Below are 12,135 nucleotides of genomic sequence, written 5' to 3' on the forward strand. Positions count from 1 at the left end.
AAAAACAACATAACATTTTATTGCAATATAAACCAACATGGCAATATATGCTCAAAGACACATGATATAGCTCAAAGGCTCAAATATGAATGGCATATGACATGAATGATATATTCACAACTTTTTTGATATGCATCTTGGTGTATCCTCTCGATGAAAAATACCATAATTGATACTGTAAGAATGTACATTGTGGTCTGACGCGTTTCAGGAGCAACATCTCCCTTCCTCAGAGACCAATACGTTCAAGGTATCTCTATGGAAAATAATGATATATTAAAGTCTACAGTAGGGATGGAATTAGAATAAAAGAGTTCAATCAAAAAAAAAAAAAAATGGGAGCTAAAGGGAGTACTGTATACTCACAAATCAACGGAGCTCAAATAGCAAAAGTAAACTCCTGTGTGGAAGCGGTGCGTCTCGTCTAAACCGGGAGCTGAAGGGTCCCAATAAGACAGCAGCCAGAGAGGGAGGGGTTCCATGGCAGGCAAGTGTGTGTGTGATGGGAGACCTTCCATACCTATTGTGTATATATAAGTAACAAAGTATTCAAGGTGTAGCGTGTAGGCTACCAATAATGAAAAGCATATGTGATATTAAATCAGGTGGGAAGGGCTAGTGTGAAAGATATGTAAGGAGAGGGAAGTGACCAAGTGAGGGTGAGGAAAGTGTAGGAAAGGAAAATTGATGGGAAATTGGGGGGGGGGAAGGAAAAGAATGGAAAAAGGGAGGAAGGAATTGGGAAGAGGGGAAAGGGATGGGGGGGGGAGGGAAGGAAGGAGGGGGGAAAACGAAAAGAGGAAAAAGGAGAGGAAAAGGGAGAGGGGGGGAGGGGGGAAAGGGGAAAGACAGGAAAGGGGGGGGAAGGAGGGAAGAAGGAATGGGGGAGAGGGAAAGGGGGAAGGGGGAGGAAGGGATGGAAAGAGGGGGAAAGGGGGGGGAAGAGGGGGGAAGGGAAGGAAGAGAGGGGAAAGAGGAGGGGGGAGAGAAGATGGAAGAGGGGAAGCCCAAAGCCATAAAGTGATAGCAGAGGATAAGGTGGAAATGTGTGGCAGGGGAGAGGTGATGTGAGGAATATAGGTGAGTGAAGAGTCAAAGTGGAGTGCTTAGGTGTGGAAAGTGGGTGAGGGAGAAAGTGAAGCCGTGGGGAGAATAGTGGGGAAAGGGGTCGGTGGCTCACCTGTCAGGTATCTCCATGGCTGGCAGCAAAAGAGGGACCCTAACGTCATGTCGCAGGTGTATGCAGATCTGACAGAGCCTGAGCAACTGTGATCGCATGTAGGAGAGGAACGCTGGGATGCGGACCTCTCTGTCCCGCAGATATGACGGCACGCAGCAGCGTGGGCACGTCAGTAAGGATGCCGACGTGCGGCGCTGAAGGTGCGGCATGACGCCGATGTAAGGGTGGACCCGCTCCTCCCAATGGGGGGGAGGGGCGGGGACAGCAAGAGAGGCGGGGCCTCCCTCTTTATACATCGCAGCTCCCGGGATATAGGCTAAACACCACCTGATACAAGGAGCCAGTGTGTCAAAATCTATTGGTACCACATTGATGGTATAAAAAAGAGGACTCGATAGTAGTGAGATGTTGCCTACTGATAGCAGAAGAAAAAAAGGGAAATTGTATGTATATAACTTATGATATAACAACAATGAAAATAAGGCGACAAAGATACAGAGGGGGGGGCCACCAAGATTGCATTATTAGCCGGGAGGAAACCAGATCATTGATGGGCACAATGGGTGTCTTCCACCCTAAATATAAGTACAAAAGGGGTAATGGTCTGGTTTCTTCCAGAGCACTCCTCCATCCCTAAATATAAATCAAAACAAGAAAATTGGCCCGTGGGACTTTATATGAGGTCGTGCTCAGTGGCTGGAAATAATGACATGCACAGTATATGAATAAAAACAACATAACATTTTATTGCAATATAAACCAACATGGCAATATTTGCTCAAAGACACATGATATAGCTCAAAGGCTCAAATATGAATGGCATATGACATGAATGATATATTCACAACTTTTTTGATATGCATCTTGGTGTATCCTCTCGATGAAAAATACCATAATTGATACTGTAAGAATGTACATTGTGGTCTGACGCGTTTCAGGAGCAACATCTCCCTTCCTCAGAGACCAATACGTTCAAGGTATCTCTATGGAAAATAATGATATATTAAAGTCTACAGTGGTCTACAGTCTACATAAGTCGCCTTATTTTCATTGTTTTATATCATAAGTTATATACATACAATTTACCTTTTTTTCTTCTGCTATCAGTAGGCAACATCTCACTACTATAGAGTCCTCTTTTTTATACCATCAATGTGGTACCAATAGATTTTGACACACTGGCTCCTTGTATCAGGTGGTGTTTAGCCTATATCCCGGGAGCTGCGATGTATAAAGAGGGAGGCCCCGCCTCTCTTGCTGTCCCCGCCACTCCCCCCCATTGGGAGGAGCGGGTCCACCTTTACATCGGCGTCATGCCGCACCTTCAGCGCCGCACGTCGGCATCCTTACTGACGTGCCCACGCTGCTGCGTGCCGTCATATCTGCGGGACGGAGAGGTCCGCATCCCAGCGTTCCTCTCCTACATGCGATCATGCGATCCTTCCCTTCCCCCCCATCCCTTTCCCCTCTTCCCAATTCCTTCCTCCCTTTCCCATCAATTTTCCTTTCCTACACTTTCCTCACCCTCACTTGGTCACTTCCCTCTCCTTACATATCTTTCACACTAGCCCTTCCCACCTGATTTAATATCACATATGCTTTTCATTATTGGTAGCCTACACGCTACACCTTGAATACTTTGTTACTTATATATACACAATAGGTATGGAAGGTCTCCCATCACACACACACTTGCCTGCCATGGAACCCCCCCCTCTCTGGCTGCTGTCTTATTGGGACCCTTCAGCTCCCGGGTTAGACGAGACGCAACGCTGCCACGCAGGAGTTTACTTTTGCTATTTGAGCTCCGTTGATTTGTGAGTATACAGTACTCCCTTTAGCTCCCATTTTTTTTTTTTTTTTTGATTGAACTCTTTTATTCTAATTCCATCCCTACTGTAGACTTTAATATATCATTATTTTCCATAGAGATACCTTGAACGTATTGGTCTCTGAGGAAGGGAGATGTTGCTCCCGAAACGCGTCAGACCACAATGTACATTCTTACAGTATCAATTATGGTATTTTTCATCGAGAGGATACACCAAGATGCATATCAAAAAAGTTGTGAATATATCATTCATGTCATATGCCATTCATATTTGAGCCTTTGAGCTATATCATGTGTCTTTGAGCATATATTGCCATGTTGGTTTATATTGCAATAAAATGTTATGTTGTTTTTATTCATATACTCTGCATGTCATTATTTCCAGCCACTGAGCACGACCTCATATAAAGTCCCACGGGCCAATTTTCTTGTTTTGAATTCTAAAAGTGTCAACATAAAATCTTTTTGTGTCCCTGGTAGCAAATCATTATGTTCAGGGAAATTTTTCACAGCCATCACGACTCCCTTATGAGGAATAAGTGTGAACAGAGAGCACACATCTGCAGTGACCAGCAGACTGTCCTCCTCTACCTCAATAGATCCTAAAGGATTATTTATATTCCCATTGCCCATGTCACGGCGTCTGTTGAGACAAAACATGCGTCAAGTTGGAGAACATAGCAGTGACATCAGCACAAACGCTGGGGCGCAGGACGATAATTTCTGAATGCCTTACTTGTGAGTAGAAAACTGTACTTTTAATACGTTTCTTATGCTGGGAAATTGTGAAATTAGCAATTGTGTTCCTTTTTTATACATATGCCTGGTTAATAAATGGCGACAACTAACCGGCCGCATTATCAGGTGATCTTTTGGATGATACATCTAAAATACGGGTCCTGTGAATTAAGTGTTACCTACATACCTACAGTGGAGGGTGTTTAACGCAATGGCTGGACTTCGTGTGGGGTCTCCTCGTCTGTTAAGCATCCATTCAACATATATTATGGAGCATGGGCAAGGGATCACTTAGAGCACTTTTGGACTGCTATAAAACCTGTGTAGAGCACCTTTCTCACCACCAGTATTTGGAATTGGTATTCCTCTGTCTATATCATTCACCAATTTTATGCCACATTTAAAGATTTGGCATTTTGAATTATTAGAGGTTTGAACATTATTTGAGGTTTTCTATGCTTTGTACAGAATAATTGGCACTTTAATTGAAAATATTAAATCTGTATACTTTACCTGGCACTAATAAAACGTTTTAAATATGTATACCTTACCTGGCACTTTATTGAATAATATAATTTATGAATGCAAATGTTTAGAGATTTACTTGTATATGTGAAGCTTTCTTTTTGTGCACTTACAGCCCTTTATTCTCATCGCTGTATGAGCACTACATGATTTTGAATATTTGAATATATGTTTGTTTGAGTATATTTACAGCGCAACACAATTTTTTTTGATTGACCCATTAATGATTAAGAAAAAAAACTCTCTTTCTTAGAAAATTCCACTCATCTATGGCCAGCCTAAGCCTCTTTCACACTAGCTGACCTAAACTGACGGGCAGACCTGATCGGATCCTCCAGTCTCCTCTATGGAGTAGATGATGTCAACAACCTGTGTCCGTTAACACCCACCCACATCTGATCAGACCCTATCTACTAAAAACATATGGATGGGGCTCCTTTACCCTAAGGCTCCTGACAAGATGGCGGATGTTGAGCAGAAGAAGAGGACCTTCAAGAAATTCACATACAGAGGAGTGGATTTGAACCAGCTACTTTATATGTCCTATGAGCAAATCATGCATCTGTACTGTGCTTGCCAATGCTGGCATCCAAACAGAGGCTTTCACTGCAAACAGAACTCCCTTCTGAAACGTCTCTGCAAAGCCAAGAAGGAAGTACCTCCCATGGAAAAGCCAGAGGTTATTAAGACCCATCTGAGAGACATGATCATCTTGCCAAAAATGGTTAGCAGCATGGTTAGGGTATACTATGGTAAATCCTTTACCAAAGTTGAAATTTAGTCTGAGATGATTGGTCATTACTTGGGTGAGTTCTCCATCACAAAAACTTTGTGAAGCATGGTAGATCTGGTATTGGGGCCACCCACTCCTCTTGTTTCATTCCTCCAAAGTGAAATTCTAAATATGTAAAAAAAATGAGGTTTTCCAGATCTTTTCCCCATCTGGTATGGAGGATCAAATGGCAGTAGAATGTAAACAGATATGTGGTCCATATACAGTACATCTGGCTGCCCAAAAAGGAGAGCAGGCTGTGTCTGTTCTGCATAAGTGAAGAGGACAACGACCAGCCATCCACCTGCTCAGCGGGGATCCATGGACAGTTTCCCCAGTGAGCAAGCCGACTCCAAGAGAGCCCGCCCTATGAAGAAGGGGCCTTAAAGGGGATCTTCACCCTGTTTGCAAAAAGGACAGAGAAGGAGCACAGCTTTAGGTTTCAAGCAACAAACATTGGTAACTTCCATGTCCCCATTATTTAAATGGAAAATGAAGGTGCAACAGCAGGAGTTATCATGCTCTTCTTTCCACCTGTCACCATGTTCATTGTTAACTCATTTGCAAGTTTTCTCTTAGCCTCCCCAGTCTGATTTTTTTATTGTGGGAGATTACTAAAAACTAATATCAAGACAGTTGGAGGTTTTTACACCACTGGCATGTCAAAACATTTATTGATCCCTTTAATGAATATATAAATTATTAATTATATCTAATAAATGGTTTCCAGATTAATGTTGCTATCCCAAAATATCTATTCACACAGGAGATGTTCTTTGTTTTCCAATTCTGCTTTAAAATTAAACCCGAGGTGCAGAGGTCCTTCTGTCATTGAACAAATTATAGCAAATCTTTCCTGGATTCTGTCAAATACACCAATTTACTGGCAGTCAGAGGATTTTACATAGAGGAGGACTAGTGCATTTAGGCAATGCCATAAAAATATGCCTTGGGCAGGTAGGCTTTGTTCTCTGCATTGCCACTAACTAATCTATCTAATTTTAGGTTTTGATTAGACTGGGATGTTAAATATGCCATTTATGAACAGCATTTTCAAATCCCTTTGTTACCAAATTCCATAAATAGTGTTGCAGACACTTTTGGAAAGTTGTACATGGGTGACTTTGACAAATTAATTGATTTACAAAATTGTTTTACAACAGAAAAGCCCAGGATCAGTGTAATCAGTAGATCATTGAAAAGAGGCATTTTTTTTCAGACACAATGGACAGATCAATAAAGTATTGAACCTTATTTACAACAAATAGCTTCAAAAACAAGTCTGAAAATATGCAGTATTGATTTACCACATAATGCTCTGTTTACATTACAGCAGTGAAGGAAATTACAGAAATTTTAGTTAAACAGATATAGTATACTCACAGCAATGGACACGTGGTCAACTCCCTGGATGTATGTTATTTTAATGTTCACATTTTTATCTAACAAGAGTGTTCTCATTAAAATGTTCAGTTCACAAACATAAATATTGCAAATATATGGAACTATATATGAAACTAGGTTTCTTTTTTGTTTTGTTTTTTCTTTATTTTCTTTATCACTTAATGATTCAGCCTATAACACATGTTTTGCCTTAGGGTGACTCCATTCTGACAGAAGAAGCATTCCAGTCTGAACAGAGCATAGTGTTAAGTTATCCATACATAGATCCAAATTTTAACCAGTTCAGAAGGGACAGGCCGAATTTCGATCCATGTATGGGCCCTGGAAAGGCACTTCACAATGTTGAGGGCATAAGGACTGAGGTTGCAAACTTATCCCCCCACCTCAATTATTTTCCTGGCCTGCCAGGCTGCATGGTTTGATGAGGGTCTTGGGTAGATTTTTGGGGGCCCTCAGGCTTTTTTGTTCATTTTTGCATGGTGCTCCTTCTTTTTTTATGCTTGTTTTGGTGGGGTCCCCCTCAAAATTCATACCAGACCTGAAGGAAGCAATGGGTTATTTTATGGACTAATTCACTATTTGGACTTCACTATTTTGTATATTGGTGGTTTTCATGAATGATCACTGGGCAAATGGTTCAGGTCGAGCAAAAGTTTGACCTGAACATCGCCTGTTCATCCATTCGTCGAATTTGCAGAGCTATTCTGTATCTTGTAACCGTTAAAAATTTTTAAAGCGTCCCCTATGGAGATTTTTATTGACTGTAGTATGTCGCTATTCCGCGGGTGTGCGCAATTTTAAACCGTAACATGTTGGTTATCTATTTACTCGGTGCGACATCATCTTTCACAATATATAAAAAATATGGGCTAACTTTACTGTTTAGTTTTTTTAAATGCAGTGAAATGTAATTTTTCCAAAAAATGGCATTTGAAAGACCGCTGCGCAAATACCGCGTGACAAAAAATATTGCAATGACCACCATTTTATTCTCCAGAGTCTTTGCTAAAAAGTATACATATATATATATATATATATATATATATATATATATATATATAAATAAAATGTTTGGGGGTTCTAAGTCATTTTCTAGCAAAAAATACTGTTTGTAACTTGTAAACAACATGTGTCAGAAATGGGCTTGGTCCTTAAGTGGTTAAAAATGATCGTTTTTGAAAAAAAAAAATTGGCATTGATAAACATCCCCCAGGGCAGTACCCAGACCCCCACACCCTTTTTTGGCCAATTACTTGCATATACAGTAAGCCTTCAAAATGAGGACTTTTGATTTCTCATGTTCGGCTCCCATTAACTTCAATAGAGTATGTGGTTTGAGGCAGAACTTTTCCCATGTGTGGGAGTTCTGCTGGAAACCAAACATGGGGGTGTTCGGCCCATCTCTAATGATCACTTTATTTTGCACATTTTTTCTTTCACATTATTGTTATGTTGCATCATAAGTTTATCTTATTAATGATTAGAGAGTAGCACTGGGACATATTTTTCTTTCAATAGGTTTATTGATTATTGAAAAATTGAAGTAACATCAAGAAACAAGTAATATGTAGGCCTGCAAGGCACAAGTAGTGACAGTTGTTTAATCATAAGACAAAAGATCAGATACATGTATAACAACTTAAAATGATAAAAATAAGAAAGACAATTTAAAGTAATTCCAATCTGTACCCCAACCTCCACTTATATTCGTTGTAGTCGAGGGTTTGACAACATTAGTTCGCTTAGCAGGTCCTCGATCCAGATCTCCCCAACCCGACAGAGGACACCCAGCCCACCCCGATGGGAACAAACTGTAGACGGGGTGACCACCCCCGCCACATGGAAAGCATGATCACAATCCATCAACTGTCTCCAATGAGGCCACTGTAAAAAAACCATCAGGACCTAAAGTGATTGAACTTAGTGAAGAGGAGATGCAGGAACCAGTGGTCCGCATCCCCTCTACAAGAGGTATTAGGCAGGGGAAAGGGACACACTGCAATCTGTCAGTAGTGTACAGTCTCTGGGCACTAAAATAGTTAAAGAAAAGAAGGGTAAAGGAGAATAGTAAGGAAAATACAGGGAAGAAGCGAGGTAGTAGGAGAGGTGGGAGAGGAGGAGGAGTAAAGTGGAGCGAGGGAGCTCAAGGTTCAACCATGAGACTTCTTAAAGGAAGATATTTATCCAGGATAGAGGGGGGGCCCTAATATTTAAAGCTCAGGGCTCCCAAGTAGCCTCAAACTTCTCTGTTTTATCCTGAAGCTTAGCAACCAGTTGTTCTTGAGAAATGATCCAAGAAATTTTCAGTTTTGATGCCGAGATTGAGACCGGGGCTTTTTCCAGGCTCTCGCAATTGTAATCTTGGCTCCATCAATATAAAAAGAATCAAGGACTGGGTGTGTTAAGAAATGTTATCTATTGTTTGGTTCAGGAGGGCAACTGGGGGGTTCTGGGGGACAGAGACTCCAGTGACTTTTGGTATGAGGTGAAAAAATTTGTTTCAGAAATTTCTAATGCGAAACATGACTACCAAATATGAAACATGGAACCCAGAAGGTTACATCCCCTGAAGCACAATGGGAAGGCATTATGGTAAAATTTGGCAAGTTGGGTTGGAACATAATACCATCTAGTAAGAATTGTAACATTATAGTGAAATATTCATAATACCTGTGTATGACCTTTGGAAGGACTGAACCCACTTGTCCGGATCCCATTGAAAGTCCCAATCCGATTCCCAGGATCGGGCATAGGAATGCTTATCCCCCCTGTCAGCCAGAAAATAGTAAATAATAGAGATGCCACCCCTCTTATCCATAATCTTGGAGCACCGTTGTTCATATAATGTTAGTCTAGGGGGTTCAGGTTTGTTATTCCATTAGTGTGTAAAAAGTGTGTAATGTGGGAAAGTCTGAATTTTTCAGAGGGAGGCATTTTGAGTTTACTTATACAATACCACAGGGAAAGAGGACCCATTGAGCTGAAAAAGTGACCTATTTTGAAAAGCCCTTTGTTCAGCCACCAGCGAAAGGCCTGTATGTTCATGCCAGGGGAGAAGGATAGATTATAAAATATATGAGAAAGTGGCTTCAATGTGGAAATTAAAGAGGGAAGTTTGGGAAGGCCATAATGATAAGAAGTGGGTGGAGGCTAAGATTTTGGGTCTCTGTTTAGGGGGAAACCCAAAGGAGAAAGTTAATGATATGCTGAGAAACTGTCTGCCTCTCCATAAAAACCCAATTAGGCTTGGGACCCTTGAAATATACTATGGAAATCTGTGCCAATTGAGACGCCTGGAAATACCACCAAAGGTTGGGAAGTCCCAACCTACCTTTTTCAGACAGAAAATAATTTCTTTAGCTATTCAATGGCCTTTTTCCACCAAAGTGTATAATCCTAGAGGGATCAGAAAAGGTACAATATTCTTGGGAGCAAAGTAATCTTAATGGAATTTATCCTACCCAGCCAGGATAGACCACACTTGGACACATTTTTTAAATCTTCCTCAAGTTTCCGGAACATGGAAGGGTAATTAACTGAATATAGGTTATCTATATTATTGGAAAGTGGAATTCCCAAATAAGGAATGGAGCCCGAAGCTTAGGAGAAAGAAAAGTGATGCCGAAGCTGGTCTACTAGTTTAGTAGGAACTGAAACATTTAGGGCCACAGATTTGGAAACATTCACACTTAGGCCTGAGATAGCACTGAAGTCATGGAGCAGATGAAAAACATTAGGCATTGAGATCAATGGAGAAGTGAGAAAGAGCAGTAGGATGTCTGCGAACAAAATGTGCATTTATGTTCCGAGGTCCGCAGTGAACTTCCTTGATATCTGGGTGAGATCTAATGACAATGGCTAAAGTTTTGATTGCGATTGCAAATATGAGAGATGAGAGGAGGCAACCCTGTCTGGTCCCTTGTTTATTGTTAATATTTTTAGAGTAGTGTCCCATCAAGCGGATTTGTACCGTTGGGGAAGAAAACAGTAAATTGATGAACTTGTATGAATTTTTTTCCAAAACCCCATCTTTCCCAGATATCAAAAAGGTATGGCCAGGAAACTGAGTCAAGAGCCTTCTGGAGATCAATAGATAGGAGAAAACCCTCTTGAGGAGGGCCTCCATCCCAGCGGTTCATTGAGTCACCATCTGAATAGACCATCTGTTTTCAAGGAGCACCTAAGGGACAAGGTTAGCATAGAGTGGCCTGAGAGGGATGTGTCATGGATTTTGGAAGAAAGAGCTAGAGCCAAAGGTTTGATGAGGGGTGGAATAGTGTGTGTAGTCTCTGGTATGGGGGTTCATCTCCCTCCATATATCTATTAAGCCCAGTGAATTTAGGATCTGAGCTATTTTAACCACTTGCCTACAGTGCACTTTCACCCCCTTCCTGCCCAGACCGATTTTTAACTTTCAGCGCTCTCACACTTTGAATGACAATTACTCAGTCATGCAACACTGTACCCATAAAAAATACTGGGTTTTTTATTTTTTGTGCTATAAATAAAAAAAGACTGAAAATATTGTGAAAAAACGCATTTTCTTTGTTTCTGTCATAAAATTTTGCAAATTAGTAATTTTTCTTCACAACTTTTGGCCAAAATATATACTGCTACTTATCTTTGGTAAAAATAACCCAAATAAGTGTATATTATTTGGTCTTTGTGAAAGTTATAGAGTCCACAAGCTATTGTGCCATTCATTGAAAATTGATCACACTTGATCACACCTGATGTACTGAAGGCCTATCTCATTTCTTGAGACACTAAAAAGTCAGGAAAGTACAAATACCCCCCAAATGACCCCTTTTTGGAAAGTAGACATTCCAAGATATTTAACAAGGGGCATGGTGAGTTTTTTGAAGTTGTAATTTTTTCCCACAATTCTTTGCAAAATGAAGATTTTTTTATTTTTTTTTACAAATTGACGTATTAACAGGTTATTTCTCTCACACAGCATATGTATACTTGCAACTACACCCCAAAATACATTCTACTACTCCTCCTGAGTATGGCGATACCACATGTGTGAGACTTTTTCATAACCTGGCCACATACAGAGGCCTAATATCCAAGTAGCACCGCCCGGCATTCTAGGAGCATAAATTACACATATAATTTCCTGACAACCTATCGCACTTTTGAAGGCCCTGGAGCACCAGGACAATTGAAACCCCCATAAAATGACCCCATTTTGGAAAGCAAACACCCCAACGTATAATTTTTGAGGCATAATAAGTCTTTTGAACGTGTCATTTTTTTCCACAAGTTTTTGGAAACTGTGGAAAGAAAATGAAAATGCATTTTTTTTTACACAAAGTTGTCCATTTATGAAATATTTCCAACACATAGCATGTACATAGCAAAAATTGCACCCCAAAATACATTCTGCTACTCCTCCTGATTATGTCAATACCACATGTGTGAGACTTTTTCACAGCCTGGCCACATACAGAGGCCTAACATCCAAGTAGCACCGTCTGGCATTCTAGGAGCACAAATTTCACATATAATTTCCTGACAACCTGTCGCAATTTTGAAGGCCCTGGAGCACCAGGACAATGGAAACCCCCATAAAATGACCCCATTTTGGAAAGCAAACAGCCCAACGTATCATTTTTGAGGCATAATGGGTCTTTTGAATATGTCATTTTTTTTCCACAAGTTTTTGGAAAATGTGGAAAG

The 12,135-nt window shown here is 40.6% G+C and overlaps 1 pseudogene across 1 annotated transcript; it reads left to right on the forward strand.

Moving 5' to 3' along the window:
• The first annotated feature begins 4,713 nt into the window (after positions 1 to 4,713).
• On the forward strand, positions 4,714 to 5,168 carry LOC309544834 (small ribosomal subunit protein uS19-like; annotated as a pseudogene). The gene has a single exon. The product of its transcript is annotated as a small ribosomal subunit protein uS19-like (transcript).
• The last annotated feature ends 6,967 nt before the right edge of the window (positions 5,169 to 12,135 follow it).

Source organism: Pelophylax lessonae, assembly GCF_965119305.1.
Source record: "Pelophylax lessonae genome assembly, chromosome: 1".
NCBI lineage: Eukaryota > Metazoa > Chordata > Amphibia > Anura > Ranidae > Pelophylax > Pelophylax lessonae.